Below are 6,936 nucleotides of genomic sequence, written 5' to 3' on the forward strand. Positions count from 1 at the left end.
ACGAAGTCCATTGATATATAAAGGGGAAAAAAATTGTTTTGTGTTTTTGTAGTTTACATTTCTACTCGTAGGAAACGAATCGTATATTTTTGTGTAACTTGTACAGAACAGACCAATATTTCGTGTTAATATAGGCTGGGCAGCGCTTCGAACTCTTGACGTTCGCGCGCCTCCCGGCACGCTTGATTTTGTAATATGTATTTCAATGTTCTCATTTCATTTCGTCTTTCGAGAGAAGAAAATTTTTGCGAATCAAAGCCCTTGTATTTCTTCTTCTTCATCTAGAGTCCAGTGACTAAAAAATTCTCTCAAAATGCTACAACTCCATTGAATAAGTAACTTTTAACCGAGAAAAGCCTTCTATTTCTCTACAATTTCCCAGAATTTTCCTCATCTAACGGCACTTCCGTGTTTGTTTGTCCACAAAACCCTTGCAAATTTCATGTTTGAATCTAAAACACTTGGTAGAATTCCTCTACACTTTCCCATGGCCTTATTACAATATCTCTGGAAATGTACACAAATAACACCGTTTTTACGTCTCCAAATGAATCACCTTGATGTGGTTAAATTGTTCTCTGAATCAAGATCATAGTTTAATCAACATTTGAAGAAACACCCAACTTATTCTGATCACAGAACAATGTCAGACCTACAGTGCCTATTTTTTGGTACCTACCTAATATTCCTAATAACAATAAATATCAATATTAAAGCTATAAGCAATGAATATTGAATTTCTTCCATTCATATTCAAGAAGACCCTAATGTAGGTTCTTTTCTTGAAGAAACACCCAACTTATTCTGATCACAGAACAATGTCAGACCTACAGTGCCTATTTTTTGGTACCTACCTACCTAATATTCCTAATAATAATAAATGTCAATATTAAAGCTATAAGCAATGAATATTGAATTTCTTCCATTCATATTCAAGAAGACCCTAATGTAGGTTCTTTTCTTGCAATAATTTAATAAAAGTTGGGCCTCTATCATGCTTGAAACACCAATGAAAATGTAGAAAGAAAGTTTATATTGTAATGAGTGCACATCAGGTATACCCAAGTACATTAAGTACAACTGTGGTGCAACAAAGCCCTTGTACTTTTTCTTCATCTTGAGTCCGGTGACAACATTGTTGTTTTGTGGATACGCAGTCACTCCGTCAAACTTGGAGCTATTTTTGAAGAAACACCCAACTTATTCTGATCACAGAACAATGTCAGACTTACAGTGCCTATTTTTTGGTACCTACCTAATATTCCTAATAATAATAAATATCAATATTAAAGCTATAAGCAATGAATATTGAATTTCTTCCATTCATATTCAAGAAGACCCTAATGTAGGTTCTTTTCTTGCAATAATTTAATAAAAGTTGGGCCTCTATCATGCTTGAAACACCAATGAAAATGTAGAAAGAAAGTTTACTTATATTGTAATGAGTGCACATCAGGTATACCCAAGTACAATTTGTTTCTTGGTCAATGAAGAGTATACCTTTCACTTTCAATGTGGTATCCACTCAAAAACTTGGTGACTTGGATTCAATCAAGAATTTTAAAGATATTCATTCATGAAGTACATTTAATTTAAACAATCTTACTTAATAAAGTAGGTATTACTCAATGAGAATTCCTATCTAGATAGGTACCATCTACTTAAACAAGTTAAGTACAATTTGTTTCTTGGTCAATGAAGAGTATACCTTTCACTTTCAATGTGGTATCCACTCAAAAACCTGGTGACTTGGATTCAATCAAGAATTTTAAAGATATTCATTCATGAAGTACCTACATTTAATTTAAACAATCTTACTTAATAAAGTAGGTATTACTCAATGAGAATTCCTATCTAGATAGGTACCATCTACTTAAACAAGTTCAACATTCAAAGAACTCATGTCCATTGGTTCTTATATTAATTTTACCTGTTTAAGTAATTTACCTACATGTTACCAAAGAAATTTCATTACCTACTTGCTCTGAAGTACACATTTTAAATCCTAAATGATGTAAGTACCTAGTTACTTACATGTCTTGTATTAATTTTACCTGTTTAAGTAATTTACCTACTTACATGTTACCAAAGAAATTTCATTACCTACTTGCTCTGAAGTACACATTTTAAATCCTAAATGATGTAAGTACCTAGTTACTTACATACTTTTTTTTTCCTTCAATTTTTGATTGTAAGGAAACAATTAAGTTGTGAAAACACTGTTCCTAAATGAACAGGGTTGTGTGACCCATTGGTTCTAGTATTTCTTAACATAAATCACATAAGTTTCAACTTGGAATCCTTCTTTATTGCTTAATTACAAAAATGTACAAATTATGCTCAAAAGATACATGTGAGATTTCCATATAGTTGTTCATTTACCTTCTTGAGCTTAGCTTTATGTTTACCTTCTGTGTTTTATTGTAATCTACTTTATAGATACTATTTTTCAAATTTTCACATTAAAATTGTCAGTATGAGAGGTATCGTAGTTTCAACAATCCAATAAGTGTATGAAAAGTATAATTACTACTTAACATTCATTCTGTGCATGTTTTTTTTTTTATTATTATTATTTTTTATTTTAAATTCTGACTGGACAAGTGGTTATTTTTATTGATAAAGATGGTGGTAAATCTAAAACTTGTTCCATGTTGTCTGTAGTATGGACCTAATGGTCCAAACAATATATGTATTGGTAGGCACCTAAAGTTGTTACTTACAAATATAATAGTTTCTTACGGACCTTACGGTGCACTGATACTCTCAGAAAACCATGCCAAATTGGTAGGCACCTAAAGTTGTTACTTACAAATATAATAGTTTCTTACGGACCTTACGGTGCACTGATACTCTCAGAAAACCATGCCAAATCTTTGGCATTGTTCAAAGAACACATTCATTTTCATTGCTAGTCGGAATACTCAAACAAAGACACGACTACCTTATCCTCTGCGAGTCTATTTTATGTTGCCCGACTCACCACTTGACATTTTAAGCTTCAAATTTACTATTCTCTCCCCGATGTAGACAGAAGGATGGTACCTTACATTATTATAATTACAGTTTCATAACCCGACTCACCGCTTGACATTTTAAGCTTCAGATTTACTATTCTCTCCCCGATGTAGACAGAAGGATGGTACCTTACATTATTATAATTACAGTTTCATATTTATGATGCCTGCCCCATTACTTTGTTTTCATTCAGTATGTTTGTGCACCCCCTAACATGCTATTTATGGCCGTGGCTAAATGGTGAAGTTCAGTTTTGCATGCTGAACTTTGAGAAGTAGGAAAGGGGGTGAGAGAGGAGAGGGAGATTAGAAGGAGGGGGTTGAGGAGAAGAGAGGGGATTTCTGGAGGAAAAGGAGGAGTTGGGCAGTGAACAATAGGAAGGGAGACCAAAGAGACCTTTGCCATTCAGTTTGTCATAATTCATAATTATAACCAATCTTAGTGGTGTAGTAGTAGTAGTACTGTAGTTGGTTTAGCACTGTAGCAGTTACCGCAGGTGACTTTTGAATCTGGAGTTTGTTGGTTCAAGTTCAAGTCAAATTGAGGAGAAGAGGGGATTTCAGGAGGAAAAAGAGGAGTTGGGCAGTGAACAATAGGAAGGGAGGCTAAAGAGACCTTTGCCATTCAGTGTGTCATAATTATAACCAATCTCAGTGGTGTAGTACTTAAGTAGTAGTACTGTAGTTGGTTTAGCACTGTAGCAGTTACCGCAGGTGACTTTTGAATCTGGAGTTTGTTGGTTCAAGTTCAAGTCAAGTCCTAAAATTGTACAAGTTTTGGGAACAACCAAAGTTTTCATTGTAGATACATTCAAAATGGAAAAAAAAAGCTAGCTAGGTATAAAAGAAAACTGACAGATATCAGATGGATATGAGACTGTCAAATTAAGAACAAAAGAAGAAGGTATACGCCCGACTCACCGCTTGACATTTTAAGCTTCAAATTTACTATTCTCTCCCCGATGTAGACAGAAGGATGGTACCTTACATTATTATAATTACAGTTTCATATTTATGATACCTGCCCCATTACTTTGTTTTCATTCAGTATGTTTGTGCACCCTCTAACATGCTATTTATGGCCGTGGCTAAATGGTGAAGTTCAGTTTTGCATGCTGAACTTTGAGAAGTAGGAAAGGGGGTGAGAGAGGAGAGGGAGTTTAGAAGGAGGGGGATTGAGGAGAAGAGGGGATTTCAGGAGGAAAAAGAGGAGTTGGGCAGTGAACAATAGGAAGGGAGGCTAAAGAGACCTTTGCCATTCAGTGTGTCATAATTATAACCAATCTCAGTGGTGTAGAAGTAGTAGGTACTGTAGTGGGTTTAGCACTGTAGCAGTTACCGCAGGTGACTTTGAATCTGGAGTTTGTTGGTTCAAGTCCAAGTCAAGTCCTAAAATTGTGCAAGTTTTGGGAACAACCAAAGTTTTCATTGTAGATACATTCAAAATGGAAAAAAAGCTAGCTAGGTATAAAAGAAAACTGACAGATATCAGATGGATATGAGACTGTCAAATTAAGAACAAAAGAAGAAGGTAATATACCTAACTAGCTGAATTCCGTTGCTTCGCTCCGGAATCCCGCTAGTTCATCCCGAGGCATGGCCAAACTTGTGGAAAAGGCATGGCCGAACTTGCTAGCTATGAAAGAAAACTGACAGATAGGTATCAGATGGATATGAGACTGTCAAATTAAGAACAAAAGAAGAAGGTATACCAAATTAATGAAATCAAAAGTGATCTGACGAAAAAAAAAATCAACACAGGGATAAAGAAAAAATAAAGAGACAAGGGGAAGAAAAAATAAAATAAATCTTCAAGAAAAAGGAGATGAAGAGGAGTAGGAGGAAGAAGAAGGAAGGAGGAGAAAAGCTTGACAGCATAATGGAAAGTAATGAGATGTGTAAAGCTACACATTTATTACTTTCTATTACTTAACGTTGTTTATTTGAAGCAGAAAGGTTCAGCCTGTTATTTAATAGACAGTGTCATGTGATGTGAAGTAAGGGGTATTCTTCCCCTTCTCCATCTTTCTTCTTCTCCTCTTCCTTCATCTTCTTTTTTTCCTTCTTCTTTTCCGTATTGTTCTCTTCCTCCTTTTTCTCCTCCTCCTTCGTCTCTTCTTTATTGTTCTCCTCGTCTTCCTTCTTTTTTCTTCTTGTCCACCATTTCCTCATTTTTTCTTCATTCTTTCGTCTAAGGAGGAGGAGGAGGAAATAAGGAAGAGTTGAAGGGAGGAAGAGGTACAGAAGGAAAAGGACCAAGTCCCATATAAGGAGGAGGAGGAGGGCAAGGAGGCGGAGGAGGAGGAGGAGGAGGAAGAGAAGAAAGAGTTGAAGAAGGAAGAGGTACAGAAGGAAAAGGACCAAGTCTCATAAAAGGAGGAAGAGAAGGAGGAGGAGGAAGAGAAGAAAGAGTTGAAGAAGGAAGAGGTACAGAAGGAAAAGGACCAAGTCTCATATAAGAAGGAGGAGGAGGAGGGCAAGGAGGTGGAGGAGGAAGAGAAGAAAGAGTTGAAGAAGGAAGAGGTACAGAAGGAAAAGGACCAAGTCTCATATAAGGAGGAAGAGAAGGAGGAGTTTTCTTGGTAACTTGGTACTTGGCATTTCATTGTCACCACCAGTGTTTTTGTAATGATTTGGAGAATGAAGATGTTTCCGAACCATGAGGACCTCGGATCAATGACACGTTCACTCCTCCTGTACCCAAACCCGGAAGTCTATCGAAATCACCATACTTGTGAGATTACTGTTGAAGTTAAGGTAGCAAGGAGGAGGAGGAGGAGGAGGAGGAGGAAGAGAAGAAAGAGTTGAAGAAGGAAGAGGTACAGAAGGAAAAGGACCAAGTCCCATATAAGGAGGAAGAGAAGGAGGAGGAAATAAAGAAGAGTTGAAGGGAGGAGGAAGAGGAAGAGGAGGAGGAGGGCAAGGAGGAGGAGGAGGAGGAGGGCAAGGAGGAGGAGGAAGAGAAGAAAGAGTTGAAGAAGGAAGAGGTACAGAAGGAAAAGGACCAAGTCTCATATAAGGAGGAAGAGAAGGAGGAGGAGGAGGAAATAAGGAAGAGTTGAAGGGAGGAGGAAGAGAAGGAGGACAAGGGGAAAGAGTAAACTGTGAGGAATAACAGCCATCCTTCTTAACCCTCCCTTCATTCTGTTTTATTACCCTCGTATATAACTGGGGCACTTGTTGAAGTGTGGAGGGTGTGAATGAACATAAATATGTAGGTGTTTCGGTACGTGTGCACCCTACAATCTTGAGGTAGGTATGTAGAATAGAAAAGGCTATAACCTTGTTTATCCTGCCAGGGACTGTCATTTTACCTCTAAAACTATTTTCTCAACCCATCCTTTAGGGCTGTTTGCATGTACACTAGTGTACACCTAAGCCTAACAGTGGGCTTTTTGTGCATGACTTTAGGTACATAGATACATTATACGTATCTTGTGTAGGGTATCACCTAAAATCATCAGGTCTATCACTTAATGGCGGGGGTAAAGAGATTTTTCAGTCTTTTCCTGGCAGTATAAACAAGGTATATCTGCCCGACCTGATATGACAACTAGGTAGGAACCTATGTATCTTGTTAGGCACATTATCTCGTGTAGGGTATCACTATAATGTCATCTGGTCTGCTCACTGGCTCAGCCGAGACTATGTGGTCTCTTATCATATGGAGTAGTTACCTTGCCCGGGGCTGTTCAGACTAGTGTCTGACGATAAGTACTGACTTGTCCCTGGCAATGATCACTGATAGATCCGAGTGTCCTTTGCCAACCGGTGTGAAGCTATGTACCTATTACTTTGCCAACCGATGTGAAGTTATCTAGTTCCTAACCAGAGTAGCTCAGTGGTAGACTTGTAATGCGAGGGACTTTGGTTCGGGCTATGTTCAGGCTAGTGTCTGTACCCGACTGTAGAAGTACTG

General features: G+C 37.6%; 1 protein-coding gene across 1 annotated transcript in view; it reads right to left on the reverse strand.

Annotated features, from left to right (window-relative positions):
* Positions 1-219: 219 nt before the first annotated feature.
* The window catches only part of LOC103520859 (39S ribosomal protein L50, mitochondrial), a gene marked incomplete at its 5' end in the record, with an annotated part of 12,168 nt that continues 5,451 nt past the window's right edge, over positions 220-6,936 (reverse strand). The window contains 1 exon segment of the mRNA XM_008485957.2: positions 220-394.

This window comes from Diaphorina citri, unplaced genomic scaffold, assembly GCF_000475195.1.
Source record: "Diaphorina citri unplaced genomic scaffold, Diaci psyllid genome assembly version 1.1 scaffold4188, whole genome shotgun sequence".
Lineage (NCBI taxonomy): Eukaryota > Metazoa > Arthropoda > Insecta > Hemiptera > Psyllidae > Diaphorina > Diaphorina citri.